Source organism: Dicentrarchus labrax, unplaced genomic scaffold (assembly GCF_905237075.1).
Source record: "Dicentrarchus labrax unplaced genomic scaffold, dlabrax2021, whole genome shotgun sequence".
Taxonomy (NCBI): domain Eukaryota; kingdom Metazoa; phylum Chordata; class Actinopteri; family Moronidae; genus Dicentrarchus; species Dicentrarchus labrax.
In genome coordinates, this window is record NW_026136708.1 from 99,907 (window position 1) to 122,507 (window position 22,601).

General features: G+C 38.8%; 1 protein-coding gene and 1 long non-coding RNA gene across 4 annotated transcripts in view; both read left to right on the forward strand.

The window, feature by feature from the left end:
• The window catches only part of LOC127368802 (uncharacterized), a 255,086-nt gene that overhangs the window by 80,692 nt on the left and 151,793 nt on the right, over positions 1 to 22,601 (forward strand). The window contains exon 1 of one of the 2 annotated variants that reach the window (XR_007885882.1): positions 12,662 to 12,704. The exons of the other annotated variant lie outside the window; for it this stretch is intronic. This is a non-coding gene — a long non-coding RNA (uncharacterized LOC127368802). Of the gene's footprint in view, positions 1 to 12,661; positions 12,705 to 22,601 lie in introns of those variants that run through there. 2 annotated transcript variants of the gene reach the window in all.
• Positions 1 to 22,601, forward strand: part of lrfn2b (leucine rich repeat and fibronectin type III domain containing 2b) — a 180,940-nt gene that overhangs the window by 35,382 nt on the left and 122,957 nt on the right. The gene's annotated exons all lie outside the window — the stretch shown is intronic.

The window sequence follows — 22,601 nt, forward strand, 5'->3', positions numbered from 1 at the left end:
AGAAAATGACAAAAATACTTTTTTTAAGGAAGTAATAAGTACAACTTGCTTAAATTAAGGGCTATTTTTGCAGTGTACACATGCATTTGTTGTGATTACACTACTTATGATCAAAAGCTAGCCAACAACTCAAGACATAGCAAGCCAGCTTGTATTGTTAATGTGTCAGAAGTCTCCTTGTGGTCCCTTTAAGTATCACAGGATGTCAATAACAGGTAGTAATGTCATGTGGCCAGTAATCAGGAAGTAAGTTAGCATGACTCTGAGAACAGCTGTTTTATTGTGTCTGAGCTAATCTGGTGACATCTGCACACATTTTATGCCTTCGGTAGTATCATGGGTATGTGTTTCCCGCATGCATCCGCATATTATTACTTTTGGTGTAACATTCTGTAAAATTTGATGTTAGAAATCACCCAGTCATTTTTTTCTAATTGCTCCACTATTCCTAGGCCATTGAAAGTTGATATACAAATAAATGATACATAAATATTTAATTGATGACATGCTAAAATGTGATGTTATAAATAACACTTATATATACAATAAATACATTACATCTGTAATAGTAAAAAATGGTTAAATTCATATTAAATATTAATTTGATATATCTGCACTTTTAAAGCAAGCATAGTGCTGATTATGCTTTTTGCATTTTCTTTTGTTTCTAGCTAACTAGCTAAAGTGTAAATCACATATAGGCTTTTTCCACAAACAAGACACCCGTTCCATTTTGGTTTAAGCACCTTATTTTGAACCGTTCGGAGGGTTTTAACCAAAACTACATTTGTTCAGAACACTGAAAGTTGGTACCCAGCTGGAACAAAAAAATAGTAGGTTTTTCTTAGGAAACAAAGTGGGCGTGTCGTATTCAAAAGGTAGTTGGGTGTTGTACATCCAATTACTGTGGTTCCAGTCAAAACTGGTGGAAATGGGTCTGGTTTGCTACATAGCACCAAGGTTCCAAGAGTCTTGAACAGAAGTGGTTCAAGAACCAGAGCTCATTTAGTGGAAAAGAGGGCCAGAGATCAACATTTTCTCCATAAACTACGATACAGTTTTACCAACTTCAGTGACATGGTGACGTGTTTCACTGCTGCTGTAAAGCACTACCCATTTGTCCCGACTTGTAGCCAAAAGTTACATAGTGTGAAAGCAGGCGTATGTGGTGCAGAGTGGGAATGACAGAGGCACCAATTACCCTATTAAAACAGTTAGGCATTAAAATTATCTTCTAAGTGTGTAGGTTGCCTTGAAAAACACGGAAATCCCTATGTACAGCTGGTGTTTGGGTCATCTTTTCTGGGCTACTGTAGAACAACATGCCAGACTCATGGAAGAGAACCTACTCCCTCTGTAGATAAAACAAAAACACACCGATTCTTCTTTTCAGATGAAAATGAAAACATACCTATGAATATTGCATTTCATTTTCATTCTGATCTTTCTAAATGTTACACACGGAACCTTTAACCGCTGATTCCTGCCAAACTCAGTGTCAGACTATAGGACCAGGCTGAACTATATTTAACTTATAAATAATAGTTATACAAGGATGTCAGAACTGAGAACATTTCTCTTTTTCAACATCTCTTCTTCTCTTGCTCATTTTGTCGCCTTGTAGCCATTATTAGCACACATGAGTGGGCGAGACATGTGTGAAGCTGCTGCAAACCTTCTGTAATTCTTTTTTGCTCAAAGACACATGTCGCTATTTGATACATGTTTAAAGGGAGCATCTATAATTAAGAATTATTTTGTTTAATTTATGTGCTGTGTATATTAAAAGAACAGTCGTTGATGAGGAGTAGAGACAGATTATTAGTGTAATTGCTACTCAGGTTACATCAGAAATGCAGGAGAAGATTTGGAGCGGCAGCATCTTAATCTGCTACATCCATTGGGACAGAATTCTCCCCTGTCTTTATATTTGTGCCATTTTCCTGTTTGGATATAATATAAAGTAGCCTAGATATAATATGATATAATATATATATATATAAAATGTAATATATATTATGTATATTATTAAGTGTGTGTGTGTGTAGGTGTGTGTAGGTGTGTGTGTGTGTGTGGATGGTGGATGGATGGATAGATGGATAGATGGAATGACTAGAATGTCTAGAATGACTCAGTCAATTATATGATTGATTGTATGGAAGCCCATTCCAGCCAGGAATAATTAAAATCTAATATTTGAATTACAATAAAAACACTTACAGTAAGCCAAAAGCTGAAGATAACAAGCCCAAATTTGACTCTGAATCTCACAATTAGAGTCAAGTACTGACCAACTTGTTACTATAGAACATTTTACTCCTCATTTTTCTATTTTCTACTACTTAAAAATGTAAAATCTTATTTATCATTTATTACCTTTTACTCATAATTTTGACTTAGAAACTAAAAAAATGCACTCACTGTTTCATGATCTTCATTTATCAAACTAAATTCTGATTTTGGCTCAGACATTTTAGGTTTCTGTATTTTATCCCATAATGTTTGCTTAAATATTCAAAGTTCTGACTTAGTATCTATTAATTTTGACATTACATAAATGTTTCATTTGTTTATTTATTTATTTATCTATTGATGTTTTATATATTACGTCCAGTGTGCTGTGTTGTGGTTAAATTTTTCCGTCCCAGTGCACCTCAATTGATGTCTATCTGACATAAACTTTAAGCTATCAGACTATAGTGAGAGACCACAAACTCCCACTGAAGGTACCCAGAATGGTGACACAGACACACAGAAAGCAAAGAGAATTGACAGTTTCACTTCACATGCAAGATTTATTTGCATCACACAGAATATAAGCAAACCGAGTTGTCTCGAGAATCGACTGACTTGAACAAAGAAAATCACTCTATTATATGCCTCTTTCCCAATGAATGTAGCCCCTTTCCCAAGGATGCCTATTGGTGACGTCTAATGTCTGATAAACAATTCAATTCAATTCAATTCAATTTTATTTGTATAGCGCCAGTTCATAACAGAAGTTATCTCATTTTCAAATAGAGCAGGTCTAGACCGAACTCCTTATAACATTATTTACAGAGACCCAACAGTACCATCATGAGCAAGCACTTGGCGACAAGGGCAATGAAAAACTGCCTGTTAAAAGGCAGAAACCTAGGACAGATCCTCTGGCTCTAGGTGGGTGGTCGTCTGTCTCGACCAGTTGGTGTGAGAGAGAGAGAGAGAGACACAGAGAGACAGACAGCCAGGTGCACAGCAACAACAGTATTGGCAATGGCAATCTAGCAGGACCATGGCAGGAGGCTCCACCAGGATCGATAAGAACCTGCGAGACGAGAAAGCACAAGAACTCCGGGGAAGAAGTGAAGTTAGTAACATGCATTAATGGGACATGAATGAGTGCAGAAAGAGAGAGGAAGGGAGGAGCTCAGTGCACCATGGGAAATCCCCCGATAGTCTAGGCCTATAGCAACATAACTAAGGGATGGTTCAGGACTCACCTGATCCAGCCCTAACTATAAGCTTTATCAAAGAGGAATGTCTTAAGCCTACTCTTGAATGTGGTGAGGGTGTCTGCCTCCCGAACCACAACTGGAAGCTGGTTCCACAGGAGAGGAGCTTGGTAACTGAAGGCTCTGGCTCCTGTTCTACTTTTAGAGACTATAGGAACCACAAGTAGCCCAGCATTCAGAGAACGTAGTGTTCTAGTGGGGTAATAGGGTACTATGAGCTCTTTAAGATATGAAGGGGCCTGACCATGAAGAGCTTTATAGGTGAGGAGGAGGATTTTAAATTCTATTCTACATTTTACAGGGAGCCAATGCAGAGAAGCTAGTACAGGAGAGATGTGATCTCTTTTTCTAGTTCCTGTCAGTACTCGTGCTGCAGCGTTCTGAATTAATTGGAGCGTTTTAATGGACTTATTGGGGCAACCTGATAATAAAGAGTTGCAGTAATCCAGCCTAGAAGTAACAAATGCATGGATTAGTTTTTCTAAACAGTAGTCAGCCTTGGTCTTTGGAATGTGATTAGCTAATGGCCCCACCTCTCCTAACTAGGGTGAGACAACCAGAATGTGAATACATGAGGATGAACATACATGAACCTAAAATATTATACTGTAAGCCTGTAAAATTAAACATGGAATAACACAACATAGTTTGCTTCATGTTCACAGAACCTTATTCCTGAATGCATTTTCCCACTATAGCAGGAACTGATGGCATCTAGTGGTATAGTTGCAGATTGCAACTCCTTGCTTCACCTTCCCCTTCCAAGCATGAAGGAGAAACTACGGTGGCTGTGAAGCACACAAAAAACGTGAAAGGCCCTATCTAGAGCCAGAGGTTGATTTGTCCTTTCTGGCATAATTAACGGTTTAATGGCGGACTCCATGGAAGGCGATCTGTCAATATAAAAGGCTTTTTGAAAGCAAAAACTACAACGACTAGTGGTTTACAAACATGAAAGAAGCCATAACGAAAAGAGACAAAAATAAAAATAATTAAAGGTAGTTATAAAATAATAACTGTATAATAAACTGTATCACTATATTTTCATTTTCATCCCCTTTTTTTCTTTTTGGCAGAAATTGGGTCTTTATAGTTTGTGCTTTTTACACAAAGGTTGTCTTCATGTATAGTTAGTGTAAATTCAGTATACCTGCTCTCGTCCTGTGTGTTATTGCAGTGTTACTATCAGCCTTCCTGCTCTTGAACAAAATAGGAACAAACATATGCAGCGTGGTTTTAGAAGCAGATCAACACACATCAAATTGTGCTATTCTGTGGTGAAATTCCTCGCTGATTAAATCCCACTGCATTAGAGTCGTCCCAGCACTCAGAGAGAAACAGAACACAACCTAATGAATAATTGTGTCATATATCCCGGGGCTATGTTGATTACAAATTACTTAAGTGCTCCTGAAGACATGCAGTGTGTTTTATTAATGACTAAGAGACTCAGTGAGGACCAGTCACTGTTAATGTGCTTAAGCAGGCCTTTGAATCAATTGTAAATCATGAGAAGTGCAGGAAAAATCAGCTCAGCATTTCGAGGCCTCTTCCCGACTTTCCATATCAAATATTTATCATTTTTATTTGTAGCAATGATCCCTGTGTGCAGCGAAGCACTTTCAGACCTGTTTATATACTCCTTCAATGGAATATTTATGGCTTATATTTGCTTTGAAATTAAGTGGAGTTTTCCTGAATTGAACCCAGATTTAAGAAAAATGCAGAGGCTGGAGGGAAACAGCAAGGGACTACAAATCACCTCCCTACCTCTCGGTGAAAAATTGCCAGTGTTCCCATTGGATCACTTTGCCCGCCATGCTGCTATTTCTGTCTTATTAACATTAATAAGCACTTATGAGGCTCTCACTGCTGCAGAAGTGCCAGTGGTCATAATATTTTTAAAAACACAACCGTTTTCTTTGGGAATAACAAATTCCTACAGTTTCCTAGCTTGATTACAGGCTTTCACTGATTTGTCTGTGGTGTTAAACAGCGTGTACTATATGTGTGTGTGTGTAACCTCATTACCAATTTAATCTGCCTGCTTCCTCATTGTGTCACACTTTTGGTACACACCATCCCTCCAAGTGCCAAGAATACATTCAGAGAAGTAAATAAAAAAGACAGATATGTTTATAACTCTTCCTTGCATCTGTTGTAGTCCTGTGCAATAGAAGCACACTGATCTGATACCTTGTGGATGGTCCACCACATACTTTATATTAAAGGTCCAGTGTGTAACATTTAGGAGGATCTATTGTCAGAAATGGAATATAATATTCATAGGTATGTATTCATTAATGTATAATCACCTGAAAATAAGTTGTGTTTTTGTTACCTTAGATTGAGCTGTTTTAATTTACAGATGGAGAGAGTCCACTTCTATGGCAGAGTCCGCCACATTGAACTGTTCTACAGTAGCCTGGAAGGGACAATAATAAGATAATCTGCAACTAGCTAGATGCCACTGGTCCTTCAATTTATTAAGTAATTAATTAATTGATGTTGATGATATTGCAATATATTTTGTTTTCAATCCATGTTAGGGCTGTCACAATATCAGATTTCCACTACAAAATTATCCACGATAACGAAAAACTATCTATAGAAAAACTGAAAACATTTAAATAAAATAATGCTATCAGTCCAAGAACAATAGAAAGATGCTTTGGAGGCTTGAAAAAATTCCCAGGATCCCAAAGCCCTGGGAATGAAACTCAACAATCAATCTTTTCTCTGCTCTGATTGGTTGTTTTCATTCAGGCCCGGTGGATTCTTGCAAATGGCATTAGGAGCAGTAGGCGCCAGAGGAACCTGATTTTTTTCATTATCTGTCTCATATGCTACTGTCAAGTTAGTTAATGGTGAATATGTGTACCTTAATTTACCAAACCAGATTGACCAGAGCAAATTCAGAAAAATGTCACACCACACTGTATCCTGTTACCTCGATAAGACCACTGCTCACTACATTATTCTATTTCAAGTAATACATAAACTCAGTGAGTCAGAGCACATGTCACAAGCTCAGTCTTTGCTACAAGAATTCATTTTGTAGAACATCCAGTGAGAATTGATTGAGCCCAGCAACTGGAAGTGGGATCAGCCAGATACCCGGGGGGAGTCTTTAGATGATGACATGACTCGCCGCCTCCTGAAACCGTCCTGTTTAACGTAAGCACGATTCTGTAAGTGCTTGTTCTATTCCTCACCTTCAAACCTGTTGAGATGCACTCTTTGAAAGAGAGCCAGCAAAGACCAGTGACAGCCACAGAGAGTGCCCAGGTGTAGGAGGGGTTCCGGATGACGTCTGAGCGAGGCATAAATCTGTCAGTCATGCACGGTCTACTTTAAATGACATCTGTCTGGAGCAAATTCTCACTGACACTACAGTGAGAGGCAAAGTAAACAAATCTGGGCTGGTGTTTCAGGCATTGTGACTGAATAGTTCGCAACGTGCTGTACAGTCGATGTGATGCTAAATAAGCTTGTGTCCCAATTCTCTAATTCAGATGTAAATATTTTCTGCTTTCTTTAGTTCTCTGTTAAAGGAAACTGAATATCTTTGGGTCGTGGACTAAACATTTGAGGGTTTGGGCATTGCATCGTGATTTTTCACAATTTTATGGACCAAAAAACTAATGGATTTATAGAAAAAGATAAGCAGATAATTTGATTTTGCTCATAGTGCTGCTGTTAAAATATTAACAGTTTTCAGAATTCTTTTATGTCAGTGCAATGAGTTGCCTGTGGGAAATGAGAGACATTGCCAAACTGAATTCACAAGCGATCTGAAAATGCAGAATAAAAGTGGATGTCAAGAAAGAATGATGTCAGTTTAGTAATTTTCTGACATTTGACCTAATAAATGAAAAATAAATGTTTGAGTTGTAGCTCACGTTGAAATGCTTATCTTAATATTAATACTCTATACACATTGTCCACAGCTGTAAGAAATAAACTAAAACATGCAAAAACATGGTATGGTACTAAATAAAATCTATTTAATTCTGTCTTCAGAGTTCCTCTACGTGTGTATATGGTCTAAAACCACCATTGCATGTACCATCTCAGGCAAACAGATCAATGCACCTCTGCCCTCCTTATTGTGGACTGCAGAAAGCAGGTCATGTTATAAATAGCAGTTAATACCATCCTCTGTAGTTCTGTGTGCTTTAAAGTAGCAGTGTGTGTGTGTGTGTGTGTGTGTGTGTGTGTGTGTGTGTGTGTGTGTGACACACTGTGGCTCCACAGTGGACTCATTTGTGTTGAATTAGTGTATAAATAGGCTTCCATTCAAAAGCCTGTCCCAATGGGCAGTGAGAAAGAACTACAAAATAAACTACAGTGTGTGTTTTTGTCACCCAGTGCCACAGTGTGGCTCTCTGATGTGTTTTTAATAGTCTTTGGACAACAATGGAGCTCTATGGCACAAAGGAGGAAGATACATCAGGCTTTGATACACACAGTCATTTTAAAACACTGGGTAGCACAATGAAATGGACGTTGTTGATTTAGTTATTCAGCTGGAGTAGTATTCATTGTTAGTTTAGCTCTGTACATGGGATTTAATGTAAAATTTAAAAAAATTAAAAACAAACACGAAAATCTTGATTCACACTTATTCTAGCAGTCCTAATGGCATTTACAAGAAGCCACCGGGCCTGAATGAAAACAACCAATCAGAACCAAGTTCAAGAAAGACTTTGATTGTTGATTAGGGAGGCTCATTCCCAGGGTCCCTAAGAGTCTGTATTTGACGCCTTGCAAATCAAATATCTTTCTTGGCTCTGATTGGTTGTTTTCATTCAGGCCCAGTCAATTCCTTCAAATACCATTTGGAGCACTAGGAGGAGCCAGAGGAACCTGATTTTTTTCACAGATGTCAGGATGTAGTGAAAGTTTCAGCAAAACATAAAAAACTGCAGTTTTAAAGAAGCCATATAATGCTTTGTGGGGTTACTTGTGCTTTAGTGTTATACAGATTTTGTTTGCATGTAAAATGTCTGAAAAGTGATGCCAACTGTGTCCTACAGAAAACACTGCTCCTGCACTGCTCGACATGCCTCATTTGTATTCATCCTTTTCTTCCACTACAACATTACTTGTAATTATTATTACTGTCACCTAGCCTACTTGGTGCCAGTCCAGTCCCACCCATAGACTGTATAATTAGAAATGTACATAGTCTCTGTGATGTCCCCCATAGGTTTTTGAAGAACCATTGTGAAGCTCAGTGGTCGGCTCTGGCCATCGCCATCTTGGCAGTCCTGACTCCAATGGTTCCCTGGGGCCATAAAAAAAATATCAGTAATGTCTGGGTTGATAATAGTTCAGTTGATAATAAGACCTAATAATCTGCCTTTCGAAGACTACTACACTACTCTTACAAATCTTATAGAACTCATAAGGTTAACATACAGTACTCTTAATAAAGGTAGTGTAAATGAAGTGTCCTGCTGAGTGCTGAGTCCTTAGGACTGATTCAATCACTGCTTTAACACTCTCCTTTAAGCCCCTTTTCCATCTAAAATTAGTACCTTAAGTCGAGACCCTCATCTGTTGGAGACTGGCTCTCAGAGGCAGGAGGGAGTTAATAAACCATCGGGGGGTGCAGGAATGGGTGCTTTTCTGGATTAATAAGCACCAGTTCTTTAGCCAAAAGCCACGCAGGTAGCTAACTAGCTACTGCTGACATCAGTCACTCTCAGAGGAGAACACTGCTGTCTTTTGCAGTTAAAGTCGGTTTGCAGCTGTGTCCGTGTACCATCCCTCAACCCACTTTTAATTAGGACTGCCAGGAACCAAATTTTACAGTGCAACAGTAGAAACTGGTTTAAAGATTTCAATTTCTGGTTGGGAGGGAGGCTGGATTTCCTACAGGGCAATTGTTCTTAAGTTAGAATTTTCAATTCTGCTAGCTCCCTCCCCTTCAGTGAATTTAAAGAATGCATCAGAGGCCTGCAAAGGACTGTGACTTTAGGGGACATGGCCTCACACTGACTGGAGTGACTGACAACAGTGTAGTAGGAACAGCCAAGCTCCCAGGAAGACCGCCTTGTTTTAATATATTTCTATTCCAGACTGGGAGCAACTGTAATGTAAATCAATGTCCCCCTGGAGATCAATAAAGTACTTCTAATTCTTCATTAAAAAACTTGAGTGGAACTGCCAGAAATATGAAAAACCCAAAAAAGTTTGGCTGAGGTGGAAAAGTGTATTGATAAAAAAAGCAAGATGCAACAAAGTGCAACGGAAACTGACTTAGAGTCAATAATGCATCACTCAGGCTTCCACTGAAGAGGCGAAAACCAGAGATCTGAGGGGCGATGCCGAGACTCACTCACATTAACACATGAAACAAACAGAGATGCCATGTTTCATCAAATTCTCTTCATTGTTTGTTTGAAGTTTGACTCTTTAATCTTGTCATCTTCTTATATTGATAAACCCAAATTTGCATGGTGGCCCTGGATGGGAATGCCCATTCATTTCCATTTTCTTTTGCTAATTTCTGGAAATTTGGTTCAAATTTGCACTATAATTGTATAAAACTGGATTTCCATATTAAAGGACATCTACATTTAAAAATGATACAGCTTTATTTGGACATATCTGTTTTTTAGTGTGATTTATGAAATACTGTATATGTGATTTTTATTTGTATTGCAAAAAAAAAAACTAGTAAAAAGGTACTTAATCCATATGTTTTTAACTTACAGTATTTTCGATGTAATCCATTTCAACCAATATTTGGAGTTAAACAAATTATTACATTGTGTGTGTCTTGACGCATGTGTGGTTGATCTCACCTCACCACCATCAGTGTGTATCTATATTCCTCCTATAGCTAAATTTCACTATAGCATCCAGATTTTTGTACGAGAGAGGAGCGTGATGACTCATTCTCATAGCTGGTGGAAACGATTAAAAAATAAATACACAGCTTGGGTGCTCTGTGACTCAGGGGACTCAAACACGTTAACTTGTGAGGTGGAAAAAAACGTTCAGGTTTTTAGCTCTGGCTCATGCTTATTTTAGTGCGATAGATGGATAGATATAGATAGATAGATAGATAGATAGATAGATAGATAGATAGATAGATAGATAGATAGATAGATAGATAGATAGATACTTTATTGTCCTTCACAGGAAATTTGTCACCGCAGTCTGTACGTAGCTTTCAGACATACATACATAGATACAAGATAAATAGGGACACCACGACATAACAACAAGAATAAACACTTAATGCAGCACATAGGCACTTAAAGGCAGCAATGGTGCTCGAGTAGAAGTACAGTGACATTACTGAAACATCACTAGTAAGCAGTAGGCCATTTGAGGGGGGATGCCATGCCCCTTGTTAGCACAATGACTAAAATCCATCCCCCTTGTTAACCTGCTCAAATGATCATAGTGGTGCTTTTAAAGCTGCAATAGGTAACTTAAAGGAGAAAAACTTTTTGTCATATTTGCTGACATTTTCACAACATATATATGGTTGCTTTTTAATGTACCCTGAGTTTTGACAGATCTGGGGAATATTGCATTTTCTCACAATGCACCTTGGGCAGGGAATAATCTGTAAAAAGATAAAAAAATATAAACAGTTATATCCGTTGATGAATTTAAGCACCATAAAGAATGTAGTGACGGAAGGAATGTGGTTGTTTTTCTCAAGAAGCCATTGTGTTATCAAGTTGTATATGTTGTATTTTAATATGTTTTAATATGAGCATGAATTTCAGTCCAAAGTCTGTACTGGGTATTTTATTTTAAAAGTTGACCAGACTCTCTGTGATCTGCTCTGTGCTGCTTGACGCTGGTGGGTCGCAGCTTCCTTTATAAGTAGACCAGCCGCGTATTCTCCATGGAGCACAGCAGAGAGACGCTTCCTAATTCAGTCCACCCGGACGTGGGTAAATGTGTTGTTGCTAACTTGTAGTCATATCAATCAAACATCCCTGAGCGTCCAAAAGTGATGCTAGAAGGGTACCTAGAGCGTCACTTCTTGAAGTGTAGGGCCACTGACCAAGCTGCAGTTTTTGGCGCGTTGGGAATGAGAACGTGTTGTCCATGTACAGTTATTGTCTGTATTTCCTTTGAGAATGCCAGAATTGCCTCCCAGAGCTGCTGTTTTGACGTAAACTGCCACCCACCCTCATAGAGCTTCCTTTTAAGGATTCCACAGGTTCTCAATAGAGTTGAGGTCAGGAGATGATGGTGGCCACACCGTGATTCTTTCTCCCTTAATGCCCATAGCAGCCTAGGCCTCAATGGTATTTGTTGCAGCATGGGATGGTGCGTTGTCTTACATGAAAATGTAAATTTGCTCTGGAAGGCACGGTTCTTCTTTTTATACCATGGCAGGAAATGGGCAGTTAGGAACTCCACATATTTTGCGTCATTTTGACACCTTCAGGCACCTTAAAGGGGCCCACCAACTCACTTCCTATGATTCCAGCCCAAAACATCCCTCCACCACCTCCTTGCTGACGTCACAGCCTTATTGGGATATGGTGGCCATCCAGAATGAATGAAACTGTTAGACAATTAGTCTTCATGTATTTCTGAGCCCACTGCAATCATGTCTCCTTGTGGGCATTGTTTAAGGGCGACCAAAATACAGCTTTATGCACATCAGCAAGCCTCTGGAGGAATACCTTTTTTACTACTCATCAGTGGCTTTTTTTTTACAGCTGCTCTCTTAATACGATGAATTAGCCTTACAGAAACTTTCCTTAACACGCCTTTATCTGAACAAACCCGTCTGCGCGCTGAATCAGACACAAATCTTTTCATAGGACAATGATCTCTCTATAAATTTGTAAAATATCCAGTGGTTTCATAGCTATTGAAAGATACTGCACTATTTCACGCTTTTCATCTGCAGAAAGATATTTTTTTCCCCTATACTGCATGAAACCTGTGACTTGCTTAATAATGTGGAACAACATCCTTAAGTAGTTTCCCATTAATTAGGCTCACCTGGCAAACTAATAAAGACAAACCTGTCTGAGATTGATGTCAGTGATCTAAACAGACATGGGAAGCAGCACAATTGAGAAATTTAATTGAAAAACAAAAAAATCAAATGTTTCTTTAATTGAAATCATATTTGCATAATTCAATTTAATTCAGTTTTATTTGTATAGCGCCAATTCATAACAGAAGTTATCTCAGGACACTTTTCAAATAGAGCAGGTCTAGACCGAACTCTTTATAACATTATTTACAGAGACCCAACAGTACCACCATGAGCAAGACCTTGAAGACAAGGGCAAGGAAAAACTGCCTGTTAGAAGGCAGAAACCTAGGACAGATCCTCCAGCTCTAGGTGGGTGGTTGTCTGCCTCGACCAGTTGGGGTGAGAGAGAGAGAGAGAGAGACAGACAGACAGACAGACAGACAGACAGACAGACAGACAGACAGACAGGTGCACAGCAACAACAGTATTGGCAATAATAATTTGGAACAGTGTAGAAGGGCACTATAGTAGTAGTAGTATAAGTAGTCCATTTAACATTTGTTTAGTAAATTGTCAGATTGTCAAGTCAAGTCATTGTAGGATGACTCCCATGTATTAACTTAGGTCTTATTGTCCATCATTGCTAAAAAAAAAGACAGAAGAAAAAGAAGTCAAATTTTTTCAACTTATTTTGCAGAGACAAACCATGTTCCCAGATCTCAGTTATGACTCTGAATTAGAAGATTAAAATCCAAAAAGTTATAATGTATGATATATGATAATTACTGTTTAAAATGGGTCTTTGGGTACCAGTAAACATTTTCATTCATGGAGTCATCTCTCTTAAGTATTTGTACCGTAAAATTGCTGCAGCAGAATCAGACAGGTGGGCTGTAGTGGGAGTCTTTCTCCCAGAGTGCCCATGAAGATGCCACTAAGGAAGCAGTGCATGAAGTAAATGCAGTTGGATCCTCCCATCAGCTTCCTCCATACAGTCTCTGCCAGTGGATATGAACATGTCCAGGTCTTTGTAGCTCAGCATTGCTCTTAGGGTGCCTGGGAGGATGTAGAGCAGTGTGTGTGTGTGTGTGTGTGTGTGTGTGTGTGTGCGTGTGTGGAGGTCCCTGGATTTACCCTAGCTAATCAGATCAACTTGGCATGAAAGACAAATAGGCCTCAGGCATTAGTGTGCTCAACCTATTTAATTGCGGCATTCTCAGTCTAACAGGTCACTGCTGAGTGAAGAACCTGCAGTAACACTGAGAGCAGCCATATCAGTCCGCGCTCAGGGTTTGGTGGAGATTTGCCATCACTGAGTGAATGTGTGTGAAAGGGTGAATGTGCCATGTAGTATAAAAGCGCTTTGAGTGGTCGGAAGACTAGAAAGGTGCTATACAAGTACAGGTCCAGTTAGCATTTACTGCTCCACGATGAGCCATAAACCTCTCTGCAGTAACACCACAGCCACTTCCTTACTCTTATTACAGATGTGATAGTTTTGTGGCTGCCAAGTATCACAGGACTCACTGTAGTGCCCCAGATCCAACACTCTCAGCACAGAGAGGTCCAGTTAGAAGTCCAGTGTGTAACATTTAGGAGGATCTATTGGCAGAAATGGAATATATCCACGGTTTGCTAAGTGTATAATGACCTAAGTTACCCTTAGAATGAGCTGTTTTATCTACAGAGGGAGCAGGTCCTCTTCTAGGGAGTCTGTCATGTTAAACCGCCATGTTTTCTATTCGGTCTCACACCGTTCTGGTCAGTCGGTTGGTTGATTTGCTCTTTAAATTCTCATTGGTTGGAGAATCGCTGGTGCTGAAGGGACATAATTGCAGACCTGATGTATGTTATTTTTGAGTTATATACTATATTATTATAATTGAAAATTATATTCCAATATATTTTACTTAACAAATGTGGTTCTGTTTTAATAATCCTATGGTATAATATAGGTGTTGCCAAACTTTTCCATCCCAAGGCTCCCAAAATTAGCATTATAGCGTATGGCCGAAGCCCCCTTTTGACAAAATATCTTTGTATCAGATGATATTTTTTAAGTAAACCTCCCAACCCTGATTTTCAATGGGTTTTCAGTTACTGATTATTTGTTGAAAAATGTATTCAGTAACCTAATCCAGGTATCATATTAAAGTAACTTGATTACTTTCAGTAGTCACTTTTGCATTACCTCAACACCAAATATGTAAATAAAGATTAGAAAAATGCAAACTGTGTAAGTCGTTTTTCATATACGGATATCATATAAGGAATTTGCCTTGGTAAATTGGTGCATTACAGTAAACATCGATAATATAAAGATAAAAATAGAAATAGATAAAGAGACAATATATACACATATAAAAAGAGAGACAATATGACCATTATTTAAATAAATGAATTAAGAGCTTTACAAGTTGCAGGAATGTACAAAATAGTGTTCAGGGAATGTGCAAGTTAGCAGTGTGACCTACTGTATAATGATATTGAGACCCCCCTGGTGCCCCCTGGAGGCACCCAGTCTTATAGGCGATAACAAAGTCAAAGCACACCCGTTTTCACAAGTTTGAAATCACCCAACCTGCACGAAGACTGCAGGGCTTAACTCACTGAACATTTACTCCAAACAAACTGACACAATGTCAAATAACCAGCAGCAATCTGTACATGGGCCCCGAGCCTCAGAGGACAGAAGAGCTGAGTGGGTAAAGCTTACTTTTGATAGTGGTACTTATTTCCCAGCCTCAGACGAGCTCCACTCTCGGAACATTCTGGATACACTGCAGCACCTTCACTTTCTGAATTGTCAGGTGCACACACTTCTTTCTCTGTGGCCTCATAGCCATCACTACGGTGGCCCTGAGGTGCAAATCACAACGGCAAATCAGAAAACACAACACAAAAAGAGAAAACACAACGGCAAATCAGAAAACACAACGACAAATCAGAAAACACAACGCCAAATCAGAAAACACAACACAAAAGAGAAAACACAACACAAAAAGAGAAAACACAACACAAAAAGAGAAAACACAACGGCAAATCAGAAAACACATAGATATGGACTATTGGAACCCCTGTTTCTACCTCTCTTAGGTATCCCACATTAACATGGACGTATTAATACAATATTTTCCTTATTTAGTGGTTTGAATTTTCAGATTTGGCAACTTGAACGCATAGGTCTGGCGGTGTTGTGTTTCCGGTTCAAAGGACGGACCAGTTCTTTTGTCCAATCAGCGACGACTCATGTCGCCCGAGGGTACCTACCTTTTCCAGTTTGGTTAATGTCGTTGTGTTTTCTGATTTGCCGTTGTGTTTTCTCTTTTTGTGTTGTGTTTTCTCTTTTGTGTTGTGTTTTCTGATTTGTCGTTGTGTTTTCTGATTTGCCGTTGTGTTTTCTCTTTTTGTGTTGTGTTTTCTCTTTTTGTGTTGTGTTTTCTCTTTTGTGTTGTGTTTTCTGATTTGTCGTTGTGTTTTCTGATTTGCCGTTGTGTTTTCTCTTTTTGTGTTGTGTTTTCTCTTTTTGTGTTGTGTTTTCTGATTTGCCGTTGTGATTTGCACCTCAGGGCCACCGTACATCACAGTAGAGGTGCAAAAAAGCAAAAACGGTCCTGCCACATAAAAAATGTGAACAAACAAACTACTCCCGCTTTGTGAGCTCATTTGATATGCTAGATATTATATTACTCATATAAGTTCTTCTGACTTGCTGCTGCATCTCATTCTAAGGCGTCACATGACACACTGTGAGGTGGTTTTGCAAATCCATGTTCTCAAATGACATGTGCACACATACATCAAAAGCAAGAGGAAGCAGCTAATGGCTATAGCTCTGTGTTGCAGAGGGATGTTTTCATTATTATAGAAACTGACATGTTCTGCATCCTGGTACAGTAACAGAAGGAAACTATATATCCATAGAGGGTAAAAGGAGAGTTTATGGTAAAGACATATTCCCTGATTTGTTGTGCTCACAAATTCTAAACTGCCCTCTCTGCTCACTGGCCTGAAACTTATTGTAATGATGATAAGTAAGATGTTTAGGGTGGATCCAGTAGGGTCGCATCACCAGCTGGAGAGACTGTTTCCTCCCACAACAACAATAAGTAACAATAAAATGAGTCTCTGTGATGTGATGGCTTAATACATTTACACATTGCAAATAGACTTCCCAATATAAAGTGGCACTTAGTTTGTCTTGCAGTTATATAAATAAAGTCCCAAAACTGAATGAAAAGCATTAATAAATCATAGCCATGGATTAGAGAATGACTCCGCACTTTTAAATACATGAGAAGGCTCATTATTCAAACATAATGAGTCCCTGTAATACATTTATATGAAGGATATGAAGTGGATCTCAACCAGATCATAAGCAATAATGACAGCAGTTATGGTGTGTGTGTGTGTGTGTGTGTGTGTGTGTGTGTGTGTGTGTGTGTGTGGGGTGTGGAGAGAGAGAGAGAGAGAGAGAGAGAGAGAGAGAGAGAGAGAGAGACATGAAAACAATTAAATTAAAATGATTTGCATGGGGTTTTTTTTTTACTTCTTACACTTGTGAAATTATGCTCTATGTGTAGTCTTGGCAGCAGCACAAATATGTTGTCAACAGTGGATAAGGATAAAAGGGTTTGTAAAATGATAAGTCAATTTTTAAACTTGTTCATCTCAGTTCTCAGATTCCTCCTGAACTGCATTTTACTCCACAGTGCAGCCGGCTCAAAGCTCTGACAGCAAGAAAACAACATGAGCAACAGAAACAGATGAATATGTAAATGAGAACGGCTACATTGGAAGTTTGGCTGCATTAACCACATTCTGTCCTCACTGCTAGTGAGGACAGAATAGTGGTTTATTCAGAGTAGCCTATGTGATATTTTTCACATGGGCGGCTGTGGCTCAGAGGTAGAGCGGATCGTCCACTAACTGGAAGGTTGGTGGTTGGATCCCTGGCTCCTCTCGCTGCATTGACACTGCATTGCACTGCATCGACACTAAACCCCAAATACCTCCGATTGACCCATCGGTCTATGAGTGTATTCAGTGTTTCAGCAAATATGACAAATATTTTCATAAAAAAATTATCTACTGCAGCTTTATTTACTCTACTGAAGGTCCTCAGTGATCCAAAGGAGCTAGTCATGTGTGGTTGAAATGTTACAGTAGCTCAGTTCGGACGGGCCTGCCCCTACTGCTAAAAAAAATCCTAGAGGAAACACTGCATACTAATACATAATTTCGCTTTGATTGTCCTCAGTGTTATTCCAGAAAGTCATTCACTGCAGAATTGACCATTTAATGTGCTTTTATGTAGGGAGATCATTAGATTTTGTTTGTGCGCCTGATAGAAGTGTTCCTTTCCCTCCTCTCTAATGTAATTACAGCCATTAGGTCTTCGTCAGGGTGTGCCATTGCAAATACAAGTTGACAGCTTCTGCACACTTGCACAAGTTGCTAATCACTTTCCATTTTCTTCATAGCGTGTGTATCCAGAAACAAGACAAAGCTGGCTGTCGGCATAGACAGTACAGGTAACTTTTAAAGCCTTTAAGGTAGAGTTGTGTGAGATTAATAGCTGATCCTTATCAATTATTATTATTATTATTATTATTATTATTATTATTATTATTATTAACATTTTGAAGCAGTTTAAAGTCAGTTTGTTAAAATATATTTAATAATATGTATCTCTCCCACAGCATTATATTATAGCAGCACAGTATTATACATGTATGTGTGGCATTCTATTTAGGTCTGTGTGTAACTTAAGCAGAGTGTACCTTCAATAATTAATTCAATCTTCTGACGCAGCACCTGAATCTAATGCTCGACCTGCTTCACACACTTATGAGCGGTTGCAGGGAGTCACGACAGTTGTAGTAGATGCAGTAACAAGCAGTTATACTGCTCCATAAGTCATTCTTTTGTGTTAACAGTGTAGAACACTAACCTTTAATAACTTAAATACACAATTAACATTTACATTCTTCATCAATGCTGAATGGAAAAGGGTAAAACAAGTTCAATGACTATCTTAATTTATTTGTGGTTACTTGTAGGGACATTTAAATGATCTGTATTCATACTTGGAATGGGCAGGGCTTAAACCAGATGTGTGCTAACTGGAAGTTGTTGTTTTCAGCCTGAGATTGATATGGGTTGATCAAAAGTTGCGCAATTTATTAGAAAACTATTTACAAAAGAAGTTTTTTCAATAAAAGTTGCTATACTTACGAGAACAGATTTTTTTTTTACTCTGATGATTAAATGCATTATCTGCTGTGAATACAACTCTGACGTATTAATAGATCAAGTTGTTATGGTCAACATTCAATTCTTAGCATTAATTTAGAGTTATGTTTCTGGACACTTTATGAATATTACTATTCTTTTAGCACTGTTTTTGGTTTCCACTAACTCCTGAGAAAAAACATTTCTTGACTCCACCGGCTCCCGGCTAATCATGCGGCCACGGATAGCTTTCCAGCAACAGCTCCTGCTGGAAACAAGATTAATGAGAGCAGGGAGATGAAGCCAAATATTAATTTGTGGTTTCATCGTACAAACAGCACCTTTTCACATCACACACACACTGTTATTTGAGCCATTTCCCATTTCCTCTGAATTATCAAAATACATTTTCTTGTATGACTCGAGAGTTCTGGGTGTACATATATGTCATGTAAGCGGTCAGGCAGTTGCTTTTCTTACACTAACATTACTGTGTACATGTAAATGTACTGCTATGACAGACTGAATGCAACCTCTCTAATCAGAATCATTATACTAGTTAATATATAACTGTGTAAATTAATAATTAATAATGCTAAGAAGGGGCTCTATGAATTAGTGGGTTAAATTTAAGAATAGTATAAATATATGTTAGTGGAAGTGTACAGTCTAATTGTAGTATTAATATCAGAGTAACTCAGAGTATTGCACAGTTGAATTATTGCACAACTGATTGGGCTGTTAACTCTGCACAGTTGAAGATATAAATGATCAATTCATTATGGGGGTTATAGCTGCTGACAGCGTGAATTAATCAAGCCCAAGTGCCAGTCTAGTGGCCTACTCAACAAATCATAATATCTTATAGTATACGGAAACTTTTGGTGTACATTTGTGCATATTATATTGGTGTATATTATACACTTACTAGAGTTTGAGTTTAAGCATTTGTTGGGATCTGGCCATGTGCTTAAACAAAGAAATGGTCATTATTACAGTGAGGCCCTTATGTAAGCAATAAAGCCTGCTCGTAGTGACTGAAGACAAAGAAAAAGGGCCCACCAGATCACAGACCCCACAGCGGGGGGCCAAGAATGCGGTCAAGGTGTGATATGAAAGCAATAAACGCTCAAACACCGGCCCTTCATTGGTCAGATTCCCTCGGACCCCAGACCCCTCATCCTGGGTATTCAAGCCCGAGAGACTCTCTTCTCTCTTCCCTTCGCTCTTCGCATCTTCTCGCTCACCTTACTCGCCCATACCGGGTGATAAGTTTTGGACCTCGGCGCGGCCTGACCTGCCGCCGACGCACGACAAAGGATTATAGAACGCATAAGAGCCTGCTTTTTCCTGCGATCCCTGGCCAGCACACCACTAATGAGAGTCAACATCTGCAGCTTTAAACAGAAAGTCTGTCAGCTGACTTTACCGGAGCAACGCGTGGTTAACGCCGAGTTGTTAACTCTGCAGAGCAACGAGCAAAACGCCTTTCCTCTTGCTATCTGTGCCAGAGGACATCGCACAGCAGAGACTGTTTGGACTCCAGAACCACAATTCTGATCAGCCTTGGTCACAGGACCGCCAGCTGATCCACACAGCTCACCTGCAACTTCTTCTTCCTCCTTTGGACCGTTGGTAACGTACTGGGCACAGACAGATAAACAAGGACTGTTTAATTACTGTTAATGTTACTGATGTGTTTTATTCAGGTTACTGTATTGTGATGTTGATTTGATTAACTCAGGTTTCTGTAGTAACTGTAGTGTTTCAGACAGTGCTAAGGTGATGTTAGTTTAATGATATGCTTCACATAGACACCGTCTTTGCATGCAACATCCTTTTTAACGGCACTGTTAATCTACGTTCACACACACAAATATTCAGCCTAAACTGTAGCACACACACGAGGAGAGGGAACTCAAACCCTCCCGCTCCTCCATGCCCTTTATCTCTCACCAAGACGTGTTTCATACCCAGAAACATCTGGTCAGAGGACAAAGGACACTCACCTATGCGCGCACACACACACACACACACACACACACACACACACACACACACACACACACACACACACACACACTGACACACACCTTTTCCTCTAACTTAGTTCCTTTAAGTGAGATTGCACATTGTGTATTTTCCTCTGTTTGCGTTTATTATCTCAATAAAAAATGCTTGTGTTCATATATGCTGGCCTATTTAATTTCATATAAGAGTTGGTGACACCAACCTCTTCTATGCAGAACTCCAAAGCCTTCCACTTTAACTATTAAAAATGATTTTGGTTGTAGTTATTAATTTAATTATTAATCTGATTTCTGAATTAATAGTTAAGTGTATTTTTATGAGACTGATCAATCAATTATTGGCTATTGTTTGCCTTATTTAAGGGTGGTGCCCCGAGGATCTTTAAGATTAATTAAAGTCATTTTCTATTATCTTTTGATAATTTTAAACTTTGATAACCATTAATTGATTAAACTGATACAGTTAAACCACTCTAACACCCTACAAAGTGGAGCCCGACACATTTGAGCATATTTGGGATATTGTACAATTAACACTGTATATAAACATTTAGGGTATTCTGTATTTTTTGTAACGCAGAAAAAGGCCAAGGGTGCCACCTAGACAACACAGCAGCAGTCATAATATCCCCTCCAATAGACTCTGATCTGAGAATGTAAATGAGATGTGTTCATGCACTGCTCCTCTCTGGTTTTTTCTTTGTTTCACACTGTGGTTGCCAGTGACAAAAGTTCATTTGGGCCCTGTCAGGAATGATAAGCATGCATCATACTCAGATTAAAGCTTAATGTGCACTTGCCGGCTGGCTGCTTAGCAATTGAACGGCCAAAGCAATAGGAGGCAGTGCTGTGGAAAGCTAAACGGATCTACTCCCTTCCAGTCTGAAGCCCAGAAATAGTCTGTAGCCTTCAGGCACAGATACTTCTTTGCCTAGCAGCCAGTGATACATCATAAGTGCAAACAACCCACTTCAGCTTCTTCAACCAGTTACCAAATGGTTGCTATTCGTCACAGCTCCTGCCACGGGTTGCTCTTGTCTGCATGCAAATTTTCTCTGGTTAAATTCTTAGCTGAAAATGGATTCATTAATCACACATGAGTGCATCAGTCACTTTCAGAGTGAGAATCGGCAAGTGTGTACACAGGTATTTGTCTTAGTGACAGTGCTACACAACAAGTTAAGCTGTTACTTCATCATCAGCCTTAATGGCATCTGCTGTTGTTGTGCAAATCCTCTACAGATGTTTTAATGCCGTCATTTTCATGTCTAACTTCACAACACATTTATAGTTCAATTAACTGAGGACATCCCTCTCTCAATTTTAGTTTCAACGTGCACTGTGAAGAAAATCTGTATGTTTACAGGGTATTTCATTTTTATTTTGCAGATTCAGTTTTTTATAAATATGTGGAAATATTAATAGAATTACAAAAATAGCCTGTGAATGTCTAATGTAAAATAAAATGAATCATAGTTTACCACAAGTTTCACCAATCATAGCAGCTGCATTTTACTACTGTAGCTGTAGGTTGAGCTCATTTGAACTACTTTATATACTGTTGGTAATTTAATCTGCTTGTAGTGTGGCTGTCCTGTATCTCTAAAAAGTAAACTTTTCATGATCAACAGCCCTGTTTTCAGCTTCATTTATCACAGGGTTAGGGGGTTTACTTTAGAACTGTAATCTCAATTACTAAATAACAGTTAAAAATGATCACAATATTAAAGTAACTTAATTACTTTCCATTACTTTTGGATAATCTTAACACCAAATATGCAAATACAGAATGGAGAAAAGAAACTTCAATAAGACATATTAATTTAAGTGTATAAGGCAACAGAACAATGTAACCTTTGAAAAGAAAAT